We start from the raw sequence: 22,105 nt of genomic DNA on the forward strand, positions 1-22,105 counted from the left end.
TACTGTCCTATGCACATTTGCCTAGGAGTAAATGCCATTGATCAAAGTGGAGTAAACTTATTGTGAGGTTGGATTTGTTATATCATTTTAAAGGAGGGACTCCCTAAACATTTACAGGCATTGAAAAATAAAACCCTTTTTTGCCACACTGCTAGGAGCAGACACACTTTGGCACTCTTTTAATAAGGTCAGAAATGAATAACTGTCTTGGGCTTCAACCCTTAAACGCAGTTACTAGATCAGGGTTTCCCTTGGGGTCAGTGGAACTGTGCAGGGGTGAATAAAGACCTAGGAAGTGGGAAAGCGCCTAGGGTGGAAAAGAAGAGCACGGCGCGTTTTTAAGAATGATGGTCAGAGTTGGATTCAGCCATGTTGTCGATCTTCTGTACAAACAAACAGGCGGAAGCAAACATTCTTAAAACGCAGTGACTCAAGACTCGAACTCACAACCCTAAGGCCCAACAGTCACATGCTTGTTAAAGCTTTATCAGCCCAGTCCATCTCAGAGAGGAGATTAAAAAGCAGGGCGACCTCATTATTTTCACTAGTTTTACTTTTCTTTTTTACTTTATGATTCCTGGCAATGGTGGCTGATGATTAATGAACGCTGATTGCGTACGGATCTTTCTTGACCTCCATTTACATTCCTAATTGGGCTGGGGGCGCAGACAAGTTGATAAGAGAAAGAGAGTGCGTTGCAACGACTGCAGCGCCATCCTGCGCATAAGAAATTCATAATAATGTTTGCAGGGAAGCGAGACCTGAAAGTGGAGACCTGTACTTCGGGGGGTTGGACTAGATGACCCTGGGGGGTACCCTTCCAACTCGACAGTTAACTATGACTTCTCCCTTAATCCACCCACCCCAGCGTGGTTTACCCCTTAGCAAACATGTTAACGGCAGGGGGCCCGGATTGCGCGTTACGCGCGCCCCGGAGCGCCCCGGGGTGGGGCTGGAAGCGCCGGGCGGGGGCGCCGTCTCGGTGGATCGTCTCCCTCGCCCTCTTCGCCGGCTCCTCCTCCTCCTCCTCTGGTCCGGGTCCCAGGCGAGGGCGGGGGCGCACATGGAGGCGGGTCCCTGAGCCAACTGCGCCCTGGAGGCGGCGGAGGCGGAGGCGGCAGCAGGCGAGCGCGGCAGCCGGCTGGCGGCATGCGGCGGGCGGGACAAAGGAGGACGGCCGAGCCCAGTTCCTGCGGGAGATCGGAGACCCGGAGCGACCGAGGAGGCATCGCCAGCCTCGCCGAGGCGCAGATCTGCGATCCGGTTTGGCCGAGCGTTCCTCTCCTCGATCGCTCTCGCCGGATCGTGCCCGGCTCCTGAGCTGCTCAAGGTGAGAAGGTGAGGGAGAGGCTCTGGGTTAAACCTTACTCTGGTATCTGACGGCTGGATCTCCCATAAACCTGATCCGGCGGCTGGGTGGGTGATCTTGTAGAAACGCGCGCGCGCACCTTTCCCTCTGCGCCCCTGAACCTTTTTTTACCCATTCCCAAGGGCCCGGCTCCACTCTACAACGCGTGAAGAATATATATGTATATATGGAGAGAGCGCGCGTGCAAGTGTGTGAGAGTGTCATTGAACATATGCAGAGTGCCTTTTGCAACCCCAGTGAGAATCGGCGACTCCTTATGGGGTTTTTAAGGGAGCGGCTCCCAGCAGGGCCCCCAACACCTTTCATGTGGAAGAGCTGGACTTATGAGGGCATTCAAGTTTCTTACGTTGAGTCGGATTGTGGGTCCACTGTTGCCTTCTCTGTCTGGCTGTGACTCTCCAAGGCATGGAGCGGTGGGCGTCTTTTTGCCACCCTCGCTGCCAGAGATGTTAAAACGGGAGGCTGCCGGAGATTTGAGCCTGACGCCACATATAAATCATGTGCTCTGCCTCCGAGGTATGTACATGTATTTAGGAGGCGAAAGGCTACACGTATTCCTGTGCATGTTTACAGGCGGCTGAACTCCGTGGCATTTATTTTTGAACAAGCGTGCTCCGGATTGTGCAAAGCGGGACTAATTGTGCATAGCAGCGCATTGTTAGAACGGTGCCCCACAAACAGTTTGTACCCTTTGGTTTTATTTGGATCTTCTTAATGCCCGCGCATCCCTAGGTACAGAGGTTAGAAAAACCTGCAGCTGGAGCTCCGACTATCACTGTTACCAGGAAGTAAAGCCCCCATTGGACTCTGTGGAATTTTCTTTTGAGTACATGTGCATAGAATTCTACTGTCAACGAATTAAAGGCCATATAAATAGTCAGGTAGCGATTTATTTAACCGTTTGCCGTTCCTAACATGTGTGGAGCCAGCAATAGAATGTGGCTGTGCATGCCGTATTTTTCGCTCTATAAGACGCACCAGACCACAAGACACACCTAGTTTTTGGAGGACGAAAACAAGAAAAAAAATATTCTGAATCTCAGAAGCCAGAACAGCAAAAGGGATCGCTGTGCTGTGAAAGCAAAGATCCCTCTTGCTCTTCTGGCTTCTGGGATAGCTGTGCAGCCTGCATTTGCTCCATAACACACACACACACATTTCCCCTTACTTTTTAGGAGGGAAAAAGTGAGTCTTATAGAGCAAAAAATACGGTACCCACATTTCAGCAAGGTTTCGGTTCAGGGCTCCAGCCTGCTTGCCCTCCTCCAGGACACTCCATTCCACCCACACCCAGTTTTCCTTTTCCAACTCGGCATTCTCTACCAACTGAGCAAGCTTGGTCCTCATTGATGTTCAAGTCCTCAGGATGTTCCCCTGAACATGCTCGTACTTCCTTTGTGTTCCTCGGCGGCCCTGTTTTGGTACAGTCCTGTCAGCACGCACCACCTGAGCTTGTTATTGGAAGGAGTGATTTATTGCTGCCATTCCAGAAACACCTTCTTGCCCATTTCCTGCGGTTACAGAGAGTGGCCACCAAGAACACCTCACTTGATCACTTTGCGGTTCAGGTTTGCTACCTGGAGGATACCCTTCCAAAGACATTGTCCATCAGGCGACCTCTTGACCAAAGACCAACACAATCCTCCTCTTGCATATCCGCAGCCGGATGTCGCAAATGACAACACTCAGTTTACCTGACTGCGATCTGTGCTCAGGCTATTGCAACCTTCATTTTATGCACAATCTTAGTGCCTTGGGGTGAGTTTCCATTGTGACTTCACTGTAGGGGCCCAGATGGAGCGACTGATTCCAGGTTTGGGGGGTGGGGAGTAGACGAGGGTGAGGCTTCTACGGCTTGGGGCTGAGAGAGCAGCCTGGCTTCTAATCTGATGAAGGTGCCGGAAACCCTGGAGCAAAAGGAGTGAGTCAGTTTCTCCAGTCACAGGCAAAGGGAAAAGCCCCCAGCTTTGCAGGGTTCCGGGTGACGCCTGATTCCTGAGCAGAGGGCAAAATCAGGAGGCTTTCTGGACAAAGGGCACCTCCACACACTCCACCTGGCTGTTGAACAGTTATCTTGATTTGTTCGCAGGGTGGTTAGACGATGTGTCAAACAAGTGTTATAACACACGTTTGCATTTTGCTTTCCTTCTTGCAAAAGGTCCGATATTTTCAGCAAGCGGGTTTGTCGTTCAAGGCACACCCACCCAGTTCAACTCTGATTGCGCAATCCCGAATTTGCTAGTACAGTGGTACCTTCGGGTTACATACGCTGCAGTTTACGTACGCTTCAGGTTACAGACTACCCAGGCTAACCCAGAAATAGTGAAGAACTTTGCTTCAGGATCAGAACAGAAATTGTGCTCTGGTGGCGCGGCAGCAGCAGGAGGCCCCATTAGCTAAAGTGGTGCTTCAGGTTAAGAACAGTTTCAGGTTAAGAACGGACCTCCGGAACGAATTAAGAACTTAACCCAAGGTACCACTGTATGGGATTGAAAATTGTGACAATCCAGAAGGGCTGGCAGAGAACCGGGGGGGAGGGGGGACAGCGACGACAACTGCCTTACGCCGAGTCACACCATTGGTCCATTTACCTCAGTAATGGCTGCACTGATTGGCAGCTGCTCTGCAGAGAGTCTTTCCCCAGTCCTACCTGGGAAGTTCTATTGAGCCTTCTGGGGCCTTCTGAAGTAAAGCAGATGTTCTACCACTCAACTACAGACCTTCTCCTTGTCACCCACAAGGTTTGCTGGGTTAGAAATGGGAAAGGTGTGCCCTGTGTACGAGACAAGGAAGCTTTATACTGTACTGGTGAGATGAAATATGGAGGATCTGTCAGCAATTGCCTTTCCATACAGAGACAGCTGGGAGAGGAAAGCCTTGACACATGTGTGCCTGTGTGTGTACAAGACAGGTGGCTTTGTTGCCAGGTGCCTTTGCACTCATGCGCTTAGCGGGCAAATGATGGGGAACTTCCAGCTCCCTGAGCCTCATGTTTCAAAGGGAACCCACTGGGGGACAAGCTTCATCCGCACCCTGGGAAGTTCATGGAATTTGGGGTCCTGCTCTTGGAGGAAGTCACGCTTAGTGCTTAGAGCAGTGTTGTGCCAAATCTCCGGTGCCTAAGGGACCCTTTGTTTCCATCTGAAGCAGAATGGGAAGTGTGTTCTGGGTGAGCGGATTTAAATTGCTGCGGGGACAAAAAAGGCCACTTTAAATAGATGCCTTGTGAAGGAACTGGCAAAGGTATGGCAGTAGCAGGTGTAGCTTCAAACAGGTGGCTTTAAAAGGGGATCAGACATTCAGGAAGAAGGAGGGGGGGTTACCAACTATTTTTTAGCTGTGGAGTCCTCCAGGTGCTGGAGGACTGAATGCGGCCCTCCAGGGCTTTTTATCTGGCCCTTGGAATGCTCTGCAGATAGGGGACCAAGAGGGGGGTTTGTGCTGCAGAGTACCGTAACTAGCCTGTTGTTCAAACCAGCCTGATGCTCCACCCACTTGCCTCTGGCCCCACCCACCAGGTTCCCTTGGGTTGAATGCTGCTTACTGAAGAGTAGCAACCAAAGAGGACCGCTGTGCTGATGTCCTGCATGTTCGCCTTTCAGAGCCCATCTGGTTGGCCACTGTGTGAAGCCGGATGCTGGGCTAGATCGATGTTTGGGGTTCTCCTTAATGGGATGATTTAAATCCCTTCCCCCCTTTCTCTTTTTAAATGCACATACTCTCCTGAACATGCGTGCATCCAAGCTGGTGGTTTATATAACCACAGAATTATTTCAGCTTGCAGCCAAGCAGAGCATTTATAGAGCCTAGGACCATAGTCCAAAAACCTTTGGTCATGCACGACCCCTGCGGCAGTGAATTATATCTGCGTAGAGATAATGCGCAGGTTTCTGATAAGCTTTTGCTGCGCAGCTGCAAAGATGTGCAGAGTGAGATAAACGCGTTGCTTGGAAGCCCAGGGTGCAATCCTGGAGTTGCATCGTGGAGAAGAAGGAAGTCTGGTTGGACTCAGTGAGGTGACTCTGATGGGCAGGAGGCCCTGTTTCTTTCATAGACCGATAGCTAGCTTGTGTCCTCCAGAGGTTGTTGGACTATAAGTCCCATCATCACGGCTGTTGGCCACGCTGGCTAGGGATGATGGGGGTTGGAGCCCAATAACATCTTGAAGGCTGCAGGTTTGGAAGTCCACAGGTCCACAACTCATTGGTAGAGCATTTGACTTGCAGGTTCAATTCTTGGCATCTCTAGGTAAGGATTCTGGGAGGAGCACCTGTTGAAACCCTGGAGAGTCTCTGCCAATCCGTGTAGACAATACTGAGCTGGGTGGGCCAATGGCCTGATTTGGTATGAGGCAGTTTCTAATGCACCTTATATCTCATATTTTTAAGTAAAGGGCCACTCTGTTCTGGTTGGCAGTCTAAATCGGGGTGGGGACTTATCTGAATCAGATAAATGCTGGAGATGCAATGAGGTAGAGCAGGCATGTCCAAAGTCCGTTTCGGGGGCCTAATCCGGCTCCTGTGGCACTTTATCCCCTGGGGTAAAACCCTAAAAAAGCTCAACAACTTCAGTCTTAAAAAAGAAGCTCAACAACTTCAATCCTAAAAAAAACAACTTTGGTCGGCATGTTCACTTCATCAAATCTTTGAAAGAAGTTTGGGCACCCCTGAGGTAGAGGGTACGTTCTTTCACACATGGTGGACCTATAAAAGGGTAAAAGAGTATTGGGAAATAATTTATAGTGAATTGAAAAAAATGTTTAAAAGTACTTTTCCAAAAAAACACACCCAGAGGCCTTTTTGTTGGGGATAATTCAGATGGAAATTCCCAGGTGTCAAAAAAGGTTATTTATGTAGGCCACTACTGTGGCCTGTGTTTTGTTAGCCCCAAAATGGAAAATGTGTGAGGTTCCAACTAAGGAAGAATGGCAACTTAATGAAATATGCGCAGCTTGTGGACCTAACATACAGAATAAGAAAACAAGAAGAACATACGTTTCAAAAAGATTGGAAAATGTTTATTGAATATATGGGGAGGGGGGAATTGTATACACTTGAAACGTGGGCAGCATTAAATTCGACAGTGTAAATAAGTTTTGATGGATGTAATAATGGAATACTAAATGGTTTAGTTAATATAAAATATGCAGGGATTTATGTTATGCAAAATGAACCATGGAAAGAGAACCAAGGGAAGTTTTTGAAATTTTGTTGTTGTTGTCGTTTAGTCATGTCCGACTCTTCGTGACCCCATGGACCAGAGCACGCCAGGCACTCCTGTCTTCCACTTTGATATCTTAAGGTTATTTAAATATGCGTCAAGTGCAGACCTTCATCCCTTTTCTGCCTGGCCCCTGGGACTCTTCCCAAGCCATGCCCTTCGCTGCCTGTGCGCCATGCCCTCCTGCAATGCTGCTGCCCGACTGGATGGTGATTTGAGTGTCTTTGTAAACCAAAGATTTATATGTGGCTTGGGTGTAGCCCACTGTACAAAGGCCAGAGTCGTATTTGTGGTTTTACTATTGTTCCCTCTGGCCCCTGAAGGGCTGCCTACAAGGACATGGGTCCCTGGACCTGAAAATAGTTGCCCGCTGCTGGTCTAAATGCTTTATAAGCAGGTGGGGGCATAGCTGTCAACTTTTCCCTTTTCTTGCGAGGAATCCTATTTGGAATAAGGGAATTTCCCTTAAAAAAAGGAAAACATTGACAGCTATGGGGGGGGATGACCTTTGGCCCTCCAGCTGCTGCTGAACTGTGACTCCCATCAGCCACAGCAGGCATGACCAACTGACAGGGATGATGGGAGTTGTAGTTCCACAACGTCGGGAGGACCGAAGGTTCCCTACACTGGGTTTATAGTTTGCCTAACAATTCTAACAAGCTGGGATGGTTTCCGTCGGTACAGCATGAAGCTCTTGATCTCAGGATTGTGGGTTCAAGCCCCACATTGTGCAAAAAGACTTCTGCCCCAGGGGGTTGGACTGGATGACCCTCAAGGTCCCTTCCAGTTGTGCAAATCTGCAGAATCTATGTTTCTAACCTGTTGCAACATACGTAGTGCTTGATCTCAAAAGGGCTTTGTTTTGGCACTATACCATCAGTCAGATCTTTGGCTGCGGTTCTGTAGTTAATTGCCTTTTATTGATATGTTTACCCAGGAGCAGGTCCCATTGAAACATTACTGCCGTGTAGACATGTAGAGAATTAGACTGTTGCCTTTGGGGCACTTTTCGTTTCATTCCAATGTTGTTAGTTGCCTCAAAGAACTCTTGCGAAAATGGATATTGAAATGTTACAATAAATATATATCCTTACAGCATGTATGTAAAAAATTGTAAAACATCGCACTTTGAAAATATATACAGTACATCTGTCTCTCTCTATCTGCATTTAAAACAGCTGCATATAAACATCTGAATATATTTTATTCAGGTTTATGTGCAGCCACAGCAGGTACTGTTAACACTCCAATGGTTTGACTTTGCCCCCAAGGTGTATTCCTCCATTGTCTCTCAAGAGTCAGACAGATGCCAATGGGGGTGTGCATCCCCACAGGGATCTAAACCACAGAGCCTCTTGGGCTTGCTGATCAGAAGGTCGGTGGTTTGAATCCCCACGATGGAATGAGCTCCCGTTGCTCGGTCCCTGCTCCTGCCAACCTAGCAGTTCAAAAGCACGCCAGGGCAAGTAGATAAATAGGTACCGCTGCAGCGGGAAGGTAAATGGCGTTTCTGTGCGCTCTGGTTTCCGTCACGATATCCCATTGCACCAGAAGCAGTTTAGTCTTACTGTCCACAGGACCCGGAAAGCTGTCTGTGTACAGACACTAGCCTGAAAGCCAGATGAGCGCCGCAACCCCATAGTCGCCTTTGACTCAACTTCACCGCCCAGAGGTCCTTTACATTTACCTTTACGTCCCCACATATACGTGAACAATCTCCCTTTAAAACAGAAACACTCCATCATCTTTGTCTTTAAAAGAAGTTGCTGGCTCCCCCACCCCAAAAAGCCTTATTTTCATCGTGAAGGTTGCTGTTCTCCAACTATAATGGGAGACTCCCATGTGAAATGAAACATAGCGAAGACGGGGTTGATTCAATATGGCAATGAGTAGCGGCGGCCGCTGTGCTTGTTTAGCATCCCTTTCCGCTTTAATTGAAGCATCAGATGATAGTAATTGTGTTACCTGCTCCCTGGACCCCTGTTGTTTACATCCCAACCTGCTCAGCGCACACTTGGGCATGTGGACGTGTATTTGCCAACTCATCTGACGGAGTGGGCTCCAGTCCATGTGGATTTACGCCACAGTAAATCTTCTAGCCTTTTGGTGTCTCAAATCCCTTTATATGCTTGCCAAGTCAGGGCCACGCTTCGCGGAGTGGCCCATGGAAAGCCTTGACACATTTTGTTCTTGCTTCAACAGACCGAACGGGCTCACCCTTTGGGGGAAACTGCCCAAATTTTATATAGCTTGTTGGCCAGATGAAGTGGCATGGATGGATGGAGAGAGAAGGATTTAGAGAGAGAGGATGCTATAGAAATCCTGCAAACTCTTTTACCATGGGTCAATGGACCTGGGTACAAAAAAGGGTTCACTATACGATATGATACATCTTTATTGCCATTGTCCCATACAGAACAACGAAATTGAAAAAATATACACCAGACATCCAAAAACAAATAAGCCTGCTATCCCAGCCTGGCTAACCCACTAAAAAGTCTGATACCCAATAATTAAATACAATATACTCCCACAGAGACTACCTTACACTGCGTTTAAAACCAAAATCGCATTGGGGTAAAAACTGTTTCCCAGGCGGCTAGTCCTAGTCTTTATAACCCTGTACCTTCTTCCAGAAGGCAGAAGCTGAACAAGATCATTTCCGGGGTGCGTATTATCCATGCAGTGTTGGAAATTCTCCAGGTGCCAGCCAAGTTTTGGGACTGGCACAGGTCCAATTGTGATTTATGGGTGCCAGCTTTATGACTGACATCTGACTGGCCCTTACTGCTTTCTTAAGCAGATAGGCAGAAGAGCTCATTTATTGCATTTACAGTGGTACCTCGGGTTACATACGCTTCAGGTTGCATACGCTTCAGATTACAGACTCCGCTAACCCAGAAATAGTACCTCGGGTTAAGAACTTTGCTTCAGGATGAGAACAGAAATCGTGCTCCGGCAGTGCGGCGGCAACAGGAGGCCCCATTAGCTAAAGTGATGCTTCAGGTTAAGAACAGTTTCAGGTTAAGAACAGACCTCCGGAACGAATTAAGTACTTAACCCGAGTGTCAGAGCTGCTTCCAGATCCCAGCTCACATAGGACCACGCTAGCCAGCGTTCACTTTATAAAAGTCTTTATTGATTTACAGATTCCATTTCCGAACTGCAGCGTGCAGCTCTACGTCTTATAAGCTAGACCGACGAAGCTCCGTCTGAGTCTCCGCCTCCTGTACACCAACTTAATACCCTAGCCTTGCTCCACCTCTTGCGTCTTTCCTTCCTCCTCTGGGTCCCTCTGCCCCCCGGGGTTCCCTCCTTCCTAGACTCTTCTGACGCTGACGACCCCCCGGACCCTTCTGCCTCCTTGCGGCGGGCTTTAGGACCTGGCTCCCTTTCCGGGCTGCTTACTGTGCCGCCTTCCTGTGTATTTGAACTTGGCGCGCGCGCCCAACCTTCCACCTTCCGCTTGACCGTTTCTTCGCTCCCCGATGGAGGTGTGGCCACTCCTGACTCATGCCCTCCCTCCTGCGGCGAGCCGCCTGATCCCAATGCCTGGTGCCCTTCCTCCCCACTACGCTCTGCTGGGTACGTTGGCCCCAATCTCCAACTGCTGCTCTCTGAACCCCCTCTGGTTCCTTCTCTCTGGGGTGTCCCCCTCGGTCTCCCCCCTGCTCTGCCCACTGGCGCTCCTTTCTGTGAATCTTCCGATTCACTGGAAAGACTCGGGGATCTCGGGTCGTCGTCATCACTCATCTTTCCTTCTGACTCCTCCCCCTCACTCTCTGTTTCCTCCCTTTCCCGCGCCTCTGCTCCTGAACCCCTGACACCGAGGTACCACTGTACCACTCTTTATCAAAAGATCCTGGGGGGTGTACAACATTGCAAACACATTACAAAACATCAGTGATAAAAACTTTAATGAAAAGATGATGAAAAGCACACCGCCAGCCTAAGAATAAAATAGCCATCATAATATCAGTCCTCTCCCCCACACTTTGACAAATGTTCCTCAACTACAACTCCCAACTTCCCTGACCACTGGCCCTGCTGGTCAGCGGTTGATGGTAGTCCAGCAACATCCAGTGTCCAGCTACCAACCCCCCCCATCCCAGATGCATGTCACAATAAAATGTTTTAGTTGTTCAGGTGCTGCAAGACTGTTGATGTTGTAGCAGCAGACTCACATAGTTCCCTTGCTGGAAATCAAGTGTCATCGTGGGGGTACGCTCCATTTCATCCCCAACACATAATTAAAGGAACTCTGAATGCCAGGCCCCTTCTGCACTATACATTTAAAGCAGTATTTTACTACTTGAGGCACTCACAGCTTCCTCCCAAGAATCCTGGGAACCGCCATTTGATCATGGCACTATTGTGAGTTGTCAGCAGACCCCGATTCCCCTCACAGAGCTACAGTTCCCAGCGTTCCCTGAAAAGGTGAATTAATGGTTAAGCCGTTCTGGGAATTGTAGCTGGGGAATAGTGGTTTATTGCTCCTGCTTCCCAGGGAACTCTGGGAATTGTAGAGATGAGATTTACAATGCCACCGCCCGCCCCGCCTCCCTTTTTTGGGTGGTTATGTTGAGACCCAACTGTTTAGAAACTTTTGAAAACTGGCACAGGCTTTTCCCAGAGAGGAGGCTGATGAGTCACTTTCCAAGAAAAGGGGAGCAGTCCGCAAACTGTCTGGTGTCCATTGTCCCTTTCCAACACAATGTACACTTCCTTCCAGGCGGAATGAGAGCCCGGTAAGCAAGCAATCTCAATGGACAACTACGCATGAAGAGTCAGCGCCCTCCTTTTGCCTCCCTGCCCCATTTGCCTTTTAGCAATTAAGAAGAAGAAGAACAGCACCCATAGGTGCTGACAGGAAGGTTTAGATTCTGGACTTAATGGGCATCTGGGGTGGAAGAATCTAGTGCATAGACATCATGCATTTTAAAAATATTTGAAGTACACGCCCTCAAAAAAAAAAATTCTGGGAACTGTAGTTTACCTCTCACAGAGCTAGCACCCTTAAACTACAGTTCCCAGGATTCCTGCATTGCGGGGGTTGGACTAGATGACCCATAGGGTCCCATCCAACTCTACAATTCAACAGTTCTATGGTTTTTTGTGGCTAGCAATGTGCTTCCAAATGTATAGTGTATACACAGCCTCATTCTAAATTCCACTGAATTTGGAAGCCCACCTGCTCTTTAGGCAGTGTGGAAGCCTGGCCCGCTGCTCCAAACTATTGCCCTAACGGTGCCTCCCCCCCAGCCCTGAGAGAGCAGACTTCGATGCTAACAGTCCCTTTCACTCGGCTCCAAATTTCCATGGAGTAGTGATAATGGTTATTAGCAAATTTATATCACACTCTTCCACCTGGAAGAGTCCAGGGGAGACAAAAACAAAAGTGATAAAGCAATTCCCTCAAAAAAAAAATATACTTAGTCAAGCCACCAGTCCTCAACGAGGTGGGAAACCTGTTTATTGAATATATGGGGGGGGGGTTGTGTACACTTGAAAACGTTGGCAGCGTTAAGATACATTTAACAGTGTAAATAAGTTTTGATAGACGTAATAATGGAAGACTGAATGGTTTAGTTTATGTAAAATATGCAGGGATTTATGATATGCAAAATGAACCTTGGAAAGAGAAGAAGGGAAGTCATTGATATTTTAAGGATGTTCACATGAGTATTCTAAATTGTAAAACAGAAAATTTAATAATATAGGCAAATAATGACTGCCACCAGCGGCAGCCAAAATCCGTGAGGCACCGACCTCTTTTCATCTTTGGCATGCTTAATGCATTTTTAAATTTTTTTAACCGTGAACAAGCTTTGAGCTTAAACAGGGCCTGCGGCCATGGACCCTGTCCCCAGGATCAGAGATAAAGTGTGTGAGAGAGAGAGCAGTTCTGAGCATGCACAGAGCGCCTTCCGCTATGGAGCTATCAAAATAAAAATAGGCTTCCTGGCATGCACTATTATAACATTTCAGTTAAGTCGACCGGCCCACGCCCCTGTTGAATGATCACCCTGCAAAATAAACACAATTACCGCCTCCTGATATCTTACCTGCATTTCCTCTGACACAATTTCCCTGGTATCTGAAGGTCTGAGGGCCTCCCGCAAAAAGCAGGCGATGAGCACCCATTTTTTTTCACAAAAGAAGGGCTAAAAAGCATTCTGTATGCCGGGAACTGATACTGGCTGGCAACATTATTATGAATCTCTCCTGTGGCGATTTTTTTATTGCGAAAAGGCACTTTATGGTTCCGCAGTCCACAGCTGAAGGCGGAATCTGAACCCAGCTCTCCCCTAGCCAGACTCCAAAGACGGAGTCCACTACGTCAGGCCAACTCTGACTCTGACCATTTCCCCATGCAGCCAGTGTTTCACGGGAAATAAAACAGTGAAACAATTAAAGTCCATCCCATAACTGTCTTTATCACCTTGGCTTCCTTTCAACCTGTCTCGGAAGCAGGAAATTCTTCCCCACCTTTGCATTGGATATAATTGGGCCATTCAATCACTCCCAAAATGAGCATTCAAGAAAATTCAACTACTTCTATGGTTGGCAGATATCACTCTGCAAGACTCACGGTTCTCAGCTCAGATATATCAGCTAATCACCCAATGGCACCTTAAACCTAGGTTGTGGTCGCCACAACCGAATGTCTAGACACCTTTTTTCTTTGTTGCAATGAGGTTTATTATTATTGATCTCTCTACTGCTTTATATTTTAAAGAAAAACATCTCAAAGCGGTTTACATCACTTCAAAACATCAAATAAAGAAATCCAGAATAAAACAAATGCAAGCTTCAAAGAAAATATTTCAAATCCTTCTCTAAGTGACATTTTGCTTCCCCCATATTTATTTACCGACTTAATTTATAGAGCTGTCCCATAGCAGAAAGGCGCTAGGGAGTCAGGGTGGTGTCGCAGGCCTGGCCAAACTTGGCCCTCAAGATGTTTTGCGACTACAACTCCCATCATCCCTAGCTAACAGTGGTCAGGGATGATGGGAATTGTAGTCACAAAACAGCTGGCGGGTCAAGTTTGGCCATGCTTGGTAGAGGACAAGGAACTGGGAGCCCAGGGTTCAAATCGGCACTCGGCCATAAAGCTCACTGGATGATCCGGGGCCAGTCACAGACTCTTAATCTACCTCGCAGGGTCGTTGTAAGGATTAACTGAGGAGAGGAGTTAACTTTGGGAGAAAAAAAATTAGATATACAGTGGTACATCGGGTTAAGTACTTAATTTGTTCCGGAGGTCTGTTCTTAACCTGAAACTGTTCTTAACCTGAAGCACCACTTTAGCTAATGGGGCCTCCTGCTGCCGCCGCACTGCCGGAGCACGATTTCTGTTCTCATCCTGAAGCAAGGATCTTAACCCGAGGTACTATTTCTGGGTTAGCAGAGTCTGTAACCTGAAGCGTATGTAACCCAAGGTACCACTGTATATAAATTGATGCTGATAATAATAATAATAATAATAATAATAATAATAATAATCTGGACCACCACAAGTTTCTCATCCTTGTCACGAGCCTTTTCTGCATTACAAAGCCACCTCATGTGAAGCGTTCTCCTGAGTTGCTAGTGTTTCTACACAGGGCTGTGGATGTAAACAGAGGCAGCAAAGTACAGACAGCGGCAATTACCGTTATTAATGTGTAGGTGTTGACACAACATTTGAGCACCGGCCTGCTAATTAGCACACGCAGTGTGATTTAAAACACCTTACGTGATTTCAAGCCGCAAGTGGGTTGGCAGAACAGATTTGTAGGTTTCACAGCCTTGCTCTTGTGCCCCCGCCCTGGCCCATGCCCAGCACACGCGGGACAAAAAATATGTTTGCGTGCTCCTGACGCAGAAATCTATATGCAGTGCAATAAATCCTCCCCTACTCTCTGTGCAGGAATGCACAAGCGCTTTACAACCTGGGGTGTGCCCAGAGAAAGCTATGCAGATGCCACACGCACAAAAGGGTGTGACTTTGGCAGCAAAGCTCAGCTCCTTGAGATGCTTCCCTTTTATACCCTCCCCCTGGTAAGTTTCTAGTTCTTATTGAGGCCAGCTTGATGCATGCAAGGCTTCTTGGAAGCTGAAGAGGTGGCTGAATAAGATATCGAGAAGTCACAGAAGGCAAGGCATTGTTGCTGCAGATCGTCCCTTGATATTTGTAGAAACGACGATGCAAAATACGGTGAAATAATGTCCTTAAATTGCATAATTTGTGCAGGTGGGCAAACCCAAGTTCTTTTCAGGTATAGTTTCTTTTATTATCATTCTTCTTTAGTGTATGGCAATACAGACAGCTTTTGGCACGGGGTGTGGGCGGCCGTAGGGGGAAAGTTGTGCAAGAAAGCTTTCAGAGTGGGATGTCTGGCTACATTTGATTCCCACCCCCTCTTATGTAATAAGGTTCTTTCGCAACCCTCTTGTGCAAAGAAACAGTAACTATGCATGCAGGAGCCTGTTTCTGCACACAGAGCAGATTTTTTAAAAAGGTATTTTTAAATCCTGTCCCTTGAAAAATTGTATTTCTGATTTAAGAAATGGAAGCTTTTTTTTTTTTTTTTAAGAGTGCAGATCCTGCTGTCAGCAAATGAGGTGTATGTTGTGCACAGAAAGGCCAGGAAGGACGAGGTGGCCGAGTGGTTAAGGCGATGGACTGCTAATCCATTGTGCTCTGCACGCGTGGGTTCGAATCCCACCTTCGTCGTTGCGGAACTTTTTTGGGGAGGGAAAAGGCCGAAGCTCCAGAGAGACGCAGTTGCACTGAGAACTGCGGGGCTCTCTGGATTGCAGCCAAAGTGCCTGGGGACCCCCATCAGCCCCAGGCAGTATGCCCAGAGAACAGGGGATGATGGGAGTTGTAGGCCAACAAGATCTGGAGTACCACAGCTACGGTTTGACAAAGCCCAGGAATGACTGTTCTAATAAACAAATGTGTTTGGAGATAAGGTCAAGGCTGGTTACAGTGGGGGTTTTTAGGGGTGGCAAAGCTGTGTCTCCCCTTCCCGCCGTGGGCTTATCAGGTCGTGGCAGGTAGCAGCAATTGGCTTCCATTTTAATTTCCCACAGTGCCTAGGGTTGGTGCTACGTCAGGGGCATTGTGGGTAATTAAAATGGCTGCTAGAAGACTCTTGGCTGAAACTATGGAGCCTTCAGTATTTGATTGGATGAACCAATGGTTTGACTTACATCTCAGTTCACAGTACATATTAACCAACTAGTGCGCATGTAAACATATTAAACGGTGTATATGCAAAACATCCTGAATTATTTTTAGACCAATGGTCCCTACACCCTAAGGTGGAGCATCTTAAACAGTTTACACTAGACATATATCTTGCATGATCGATCTTCCACAGCCAGAAGCCTTTTGACCCAATCTTCTCCGGTGGCCAACCTAACCCGCCTTGCAGAGGTGTTGTGTGGCTTAACCTGGGGGCAGGGAAATCTTGTAGTCCGCGCTGAGCTTTGTGGCAGAGGGTCGGGGTTGCAAAAATATAGTAAATAGATATGCCACAGTCGAAAAGAATTGAGTTCCCAGAATTGTTAACCTCTGTGTATGTTTGCAGGTTTCTGCTTGCAATAACAATGGATTCTTTTTGCAGTCATTATTTGGCACGCTGCATTTTAACCCTGGGAGAAGAGAGCAAGCCTTAACCTGAAAAGGGTGGCGCTCTCTTAAATAAACCATTGGTGTATGCTGCAATGAGTTGGCATGGCTTAGCCAAATCTCCACCCGTATCAACGTTTTGCATCGTTCTGGCCCATCTTTTGTGGCTTGTTGGTGGCCATATGAACAAAAACACAAGAATCATATAATTGTACATTTGGAAGGGACCCCGAGCGTTTTCTAGTCCAACCCCCTTCAATGCAGAAATCTCATCTGAAGCATCCATGACGGATGACCATCCAGCCTCTGCTTAAAAACCTCCAAGGAAGGAGAGTCCACAACTTCCCCTGGGAGCCTGTTCTATTGTCAAACAACTCTTGTGGTCAGAAAGTTCTTCCTGCTGTTGAGTTGGAATCTCTTTTCTTGTAACTTGGATGCATTGGTTCGGGTCTCCAGAGCAGGAGAAAACAAGTTTGCTCCATCTTCCATGTGACAACCCTTGAGATATTTGAAGATGGCTGTAGTATCTTCTCTCAGCCAGTGTGGTGTCGTGGTTAAGAGCGGTAGACTCGTAACCTGGTGAACCGGGTTCGCGTCTCCGCTCCTCCACATGCAGCTGCTGGGTGACGTTGGGCTAGTCACACTTCTTTGAAGTCTCTCAGCCCCACTCACTTCACAGAGTGTTTGTTGTGGGGGAGGAAGGGAAAGGAGAGTATTAGCTGCTTTGAGACTCTTTCGGGTAGTGATAAAGCGGGATATCAAATCCAAACTCCTCCTCTTCTTCTTCTCCTCCTCCTCAGTCTCCTCTTTAGCAGGCTAAACATACCCAGCTCCCTCAACCATTCCTCAAAAGTCTTGGCTTCCAGAACCTTTGAGGAACGCTTGAGGGAATTGAGAGCCCTGCAAGATCTGCCCAATGGCCCATCTAATCCGTCATCATGTTCTTGTGGCAGCCGGTCATATTCCTCTGTAATTCAGAGGCACCGTGGAGGTAGAGCACATCCATTGTGGCCAGGAGCCATGGATAGCCTGATCCATGTTTTCCCCTCACCCTCTTTTTTCACAGCCATCCAAACTGGTGCTCCTGGCTGCTGCTTCTTGCAGAAGCAAATCCCCTAGGTCCTCTTCCTTCTTTCCAGCAAGCCTGCTCCATGAATAAGTCCTCTGTGCTTGTCTCCCACCTTTCCGACCGCCACTCCCTTCCCAATGAATGAGAAAAAAGGCGTGCTATGCTCTGTCTCTCTCTTGGTTTCCTCCTGTGTGCAAAGGCATCTGCCAATCCCAACCCTTCCCTTCCTCCTTTTGTGCCACCCGGCACCCTCTCATCGGACCGTTCCAACAAGAGGAGAGGAGGACCAGCTCTTCTTTTCCCTCCCCTCCCTTTCTTTTTTTCCAGCAGCCAACTCAGAAACAAGGAGCGGTTTGATTCTTTTTACGGGCAAGCTCTCTCTGGAGGACCACAGGCAGAGACGGCTGGCGAGGACTGAGTTGCGGCAGGCTTGCAGAATGCAGCTGTTGTAACCATCCTGTAACAACAGAGAGAAGGAAAGAGGACGGTTTCCCCCCACTCTGGAAGCTGGCTTGCTTTTTTCTTTTTGTGTGTGTGTGTGTGTGTGCGAGTGTGAGTCCGCCTCTGAATTTCTGGCTTTTCTCTCAAAACTCAAGTGAGTCGGAGATGTGAAGTTCCCCCGCCTTGCAGAGATTTATTTATTTTTTGCATTGTGGATGGTCGACCCAATCTGGCGTGGAAATGCTCCGGAGACAGCCTGGAACTGAAGGGTAATGGATCTTTCTCGTGCGAGGGAATTTCTGGGAGGGTGGGCTTAACAAAGGTTTTTTATTTCATTTTAAACAGGGCCTAACAAAGGTGTTCTTATTTAGGAGAAAAAATGGTCCCAGTGGGGAGAGGCAACCCAACCTTTTGGAAATCTTCTCCTAAGATGCAGGGGGGTTCCGTCGCTCATTGGAACATCAAAGCCAGCAGTTTGAGGGGGCGGATCCTGTTCAGGATTTTCTGCGCCTTTCGTCTCCCCACCCACTCCCTGGCAACCATGTAGAGGGGTGGGTGTAGCTGGGCTTCTTCGTTCCGTAGGCTTGGGAGAATCTCCTTTGGAGAAATGGATCTGGTCCCAGGAGTAGATTGGAAACGGTAGAAGGAATTACCTCTCCATCTTCTCCAGGAAGGACTAGGCTGGATGGGATCCAGTCTTCCAAGTACATAGGCTTAGAGCAGGGGTCGGCAACGTGCGGCCCATGGGCCGGATGCGGCCCGCAGAAGACCGTTTTACTGGCCCACAAGCTGCCCCTGAACTGGCGCAGCACGGTGCGGGGACTTGATAAGCGGCGCCAGAAATTGCGTCTGCGCATGCGCATATACCAGAAATCGCACCTGCGCATGTCCAGACGCCGTAAATCACTTCTCCGCAGGCACGTCTGGACATGCGCAGAAGTGATTTCCAGTGCCTCAGACATGTGCAGACGCGATTTCTGGTGTCGCGCTGCGCCAGTCCAGCCCATCTCTGTGGGAGTGATTCTGCCCCTGGCCGGTAAACCTTGCCGACCCCTGGCTTAGAGCAACACTTATAATGTTCTTTTTAAAGGTGGTAGGGAATCTGTGGTCCTTCACACTTCTGGTCTCTCTCCATAATAGGCCACACCCCCTCCCCAGGAGACGCCCCTCCCCATTCTTGCTTCTCACACTCCTCAGGTGCTTTTGCCTGGCTGGAATCTGTCCTTCAGCTGCGATTATGCCTTTTGCTCTCCTGGGTGGAGACACACGTGTGTTTGTGTGTGTCTGTGGAAGCGTCTCTCCTTTGCATGGCTGTTCAGCGATCCATTGCCCCTCCCACTTCTGTCTCTGGCTCCACCCACCACTCACATGTGACACCCCCCCCAATGTTTCCCAAGAGTCCCTGAGCTGGAAAAGATTCTGCCCCATAGAGGCCAATTCCACATTCACTTTCTGGGGAATCCCTTGTCTTCTCCCCTTGCAGGCTTAAAATTCAAGTGAAATTGGGGTTGGGGGCTAGAAGAGGAGAATTAACAGCTCTGCGTTATTGCTGGCTGGATTACATGTGTTTTCTTAAGCCGCTCCCAAGGGAGGCTAGTTTGGAACTGGGAGCGTGAAAAGTCTTACTGTAATAGGAACGCCCCCACCCTCTCCAGAAATCTGGAGCAGAGGAAAAACTGCAGGGCTGGAATAAATTTGCCCAACTAAAAAGGAACATAGCAGTGAAAGGGTCTTCTCCTCCCCCCAAAATTAACGTAGGCAACAGGGTATGGGGAATAAATTATGTCCAGGGTTAAAGAATGAGTGTTTCTCTCCCTTCTTCCCCCACACTTGCCAATTTGAATGGTTTATTTACAAAGCTGCCTGCTTCATGTGGTCTCAATTTTGAATGATTCATCCGAGCAGTTTGATTTTTCAAATGAGAGAAGAGCCCATTAAACGAACACAATGACAGGACAGACTTTGGTTGCAGACAGGAGGAAAGTACAGTTCAGAGAGTTAAAAAAGGCAGGAATATGTGACGTCATCAAATAAGAGTGCTTTTGAATACACGCAGAGTTGCCAAATATCTTGCCTTTTTAAACACACACACAAATTTGACCAAAATACAAAGACTTTAAAAGATTACTAAAGTGATAAATTGGTTATTGAAATTTCATGAAAGACAAGCACACACGGATAAAGAGAAAATCAGAATAATGAAAAAAAGAAAACCTCTATAATAAATTTAAACAAACAACAAGCAGTACAACCCCAAGTAGTACTGTAGTTCAGCAGATTAGGAGTCTTTGGTTAAAGGTAAAGGACCCCTGACAGTTAAGTCCAGTTGCAGACGACTCTGGGGTTGCAGTGCTCATCTCGCTTTACAGGCTGAGGAAGCTGGCGTTTGTCCGCAGACAGTTTTTCCGGGTTATGGGGCCAGCATGACTAAGCCGCTTCTGGAGAAACCAGAGCAGCGCACGGAAACGCCATTTACCTCCCCGCTGGAGCGGTACCTATATATCTACTTGCACTTTTTGGCATGCTTTTGAACTGCTAGGTTGGCAGGAGCAGGGACCGAACAATGGGAGCTCACCCCATCGCAAGGATTCAAACCGCTGACCTTTTTATCGGCAAGCCCAAGAGGCTCAGTGGTTTAGACCACAGCGCCACCTGCGTCCCTAAGGAGTCTTTGGTTACAAAGCAAAATAATTTAATTGGAGAAGAGATCGTACTGTGGCAAAGACACTTCCAGTGCCTTTCTAGTAGCAGAAAATTGAGTTTGACTCAGGAGCCCAATTTCTACCCAGTATAAGGGATACTGAGTCATATAACTTCAACTTTCTCTAGGTTTGATCAAGTTGTGCTCCGTTGGAATAATGTAGCTAAATGGACTCTCGTGTATAGAGCTTTCTATGGGAGCTAATTTTTTTCCCACCCTGCTGTAAACTAGGGGGGGGGGGAATCCTCCTCTGTTAAACCTCTGTCCCACCAACTCCTTATCCTGGTGTGAACCAGGTGTAATTCTGCTGGAGTCAAGGAACCAGGAAGGCTGTGTGCACATTACTGTTTATTCTGGCTTCAGTGTGTTGTTCTTACCACTGGTGTTGGAAGCCATGTACAGTGGTACCTCAGGTTACAGACGCTTCAGGTTACAGACTCCACTAACCCAGAAATAGTACCTCAGGTTAAGAACTTTGCTTCGGCATGAGAACAGAAATTGTGCGCTGGCAGCATGGCGGCAGTGGGAGGCCCCATTAGCTAAAGTGGTACTTCAGGTTAAGAACAGTTTCAGGTTAAGAATGGACCTCCAGAACTAATTAAGTTCTTAACCCGAGGTACCACTGTACACATCACGTTAGCCGCAGCCGTTTGATGCGTTTCCCCTCCAACCAGCTTCCATCCGATCTGAAAACGTAGGACGTATTCGCTTTGCGGTTAAGCTGAGGTCTGTACGTTTGAGGCAGCCATTGCACATGAACAGAGGACAGCACATGCCCAGGTGACGGCTTCATAAATTAGGAGTTCATGGCATGGTCGTTTGCAGGGCTGGGGGAAACCAAACTGCTTGTGCGCACTGAATGAAGACATGCCTGCCCCCTTCCCGGTCTGGTGTGCACAGCAGCGTTCAAATGCAATATGAATCTCAGGGGGAAGGAATGACCTCACTGTGTTTTTGTAGAATCATAAAGTTGGAAGGGACCCCAAAGTTCATCTAGTCCAACCCCCTGCAATGCAGGAATCTCTGCTAAAGCATCCATGAAAGATGGCCATCTACCAGTGTGTACATAGCCGTCTGGCTCCTTTTATTTTAAACCTGGAGTAACACTTAGTGACCATCAGTGCAACTGACTTTCACTGGGCTTGTTCACCAGGAAACAACTAATATGAGCTCTCCTGAACTAGCGACTTACCCTTTCTTCACTCAGTTGAAATCCTGGGATTTCACCTCTTCTACCTCTTTTCGCTCTGGAATGAATAGTAAGGGCCTCTTTGCAATCATTCCTTTTTGGGGTGTGTAAATTTGGAGTAACTGTGAAGGAGAATTCCCCACTCACCTCTCCTCTCTCCCTTAACTCAACTGAACTCGACCTGCCTCAGAGGTTCTGTGTGTTTGGCTTTGTGGTCACGATTCTCGCTCTGCCTTTCATCTTGGAGTAATGCTAGAACTTGTGGACATCCAGGGAAAAGCAAGTGGTTGTTCACACAGCATAATTTGCTCCCGCAAGAGGTAGTGATGGCTACCAACTTGGATAGCTTTAAAAGAGGACTAGAGGAATTCATGGAGGATCAGACTACCAGTGGCTGCTAGTCACAATGACTAAGCTCTGCCTCTGTCATTAGAGGAGACCGTATACCTCCGAATACCAGGTTCTAGGAATCACTGGTAGGAAGAGTGCTG

The 22,105-nt window shown here is 47.9% G+C and overlaps 1 protein-coding gene across 3 annotated transcripts in view; it reads left to right on the forward strand.

Annotated features, from left to right (window-relative positions):
- Positions 1-1,118: 1,118 nt before the first annotated feature.
- ARHGEF15 (Rho guanine nucleotide exchange factor 15) overlaps positions 1,119-22,105 on the forward strand; it is a 55,535-nt gene continuing 34,548 nt past the window's right edge. The window contains exon 1 of one of the 3 annotated variants that reach the window (XM_082195763.1): positions 1,119-1,338. The gene's annotated coding sequence lies outside the window, so the exon portion shown is untranslated. Of the gene's footprint in view, positions 1,339-15,777; positions 17,994-22,105 lie in introns of those variants that run through there. The other 2 variants (XM_082195761.1, XM_082195760.1) reach the window with 2 other exon arrangements.

Source organism: Podarcis vaucheri, assembly GCF_965113315.1.
Source record: "Podarcis vaucheri genome assembly, chromosome: 13".
In the NCBI taxonomy this organism is placed as follows: Eukaryota; Metazoa; Chordata; class Lepidosauria; order Squamata; family Lacertidae; genus Podarcis; species Podarcis vaucheri.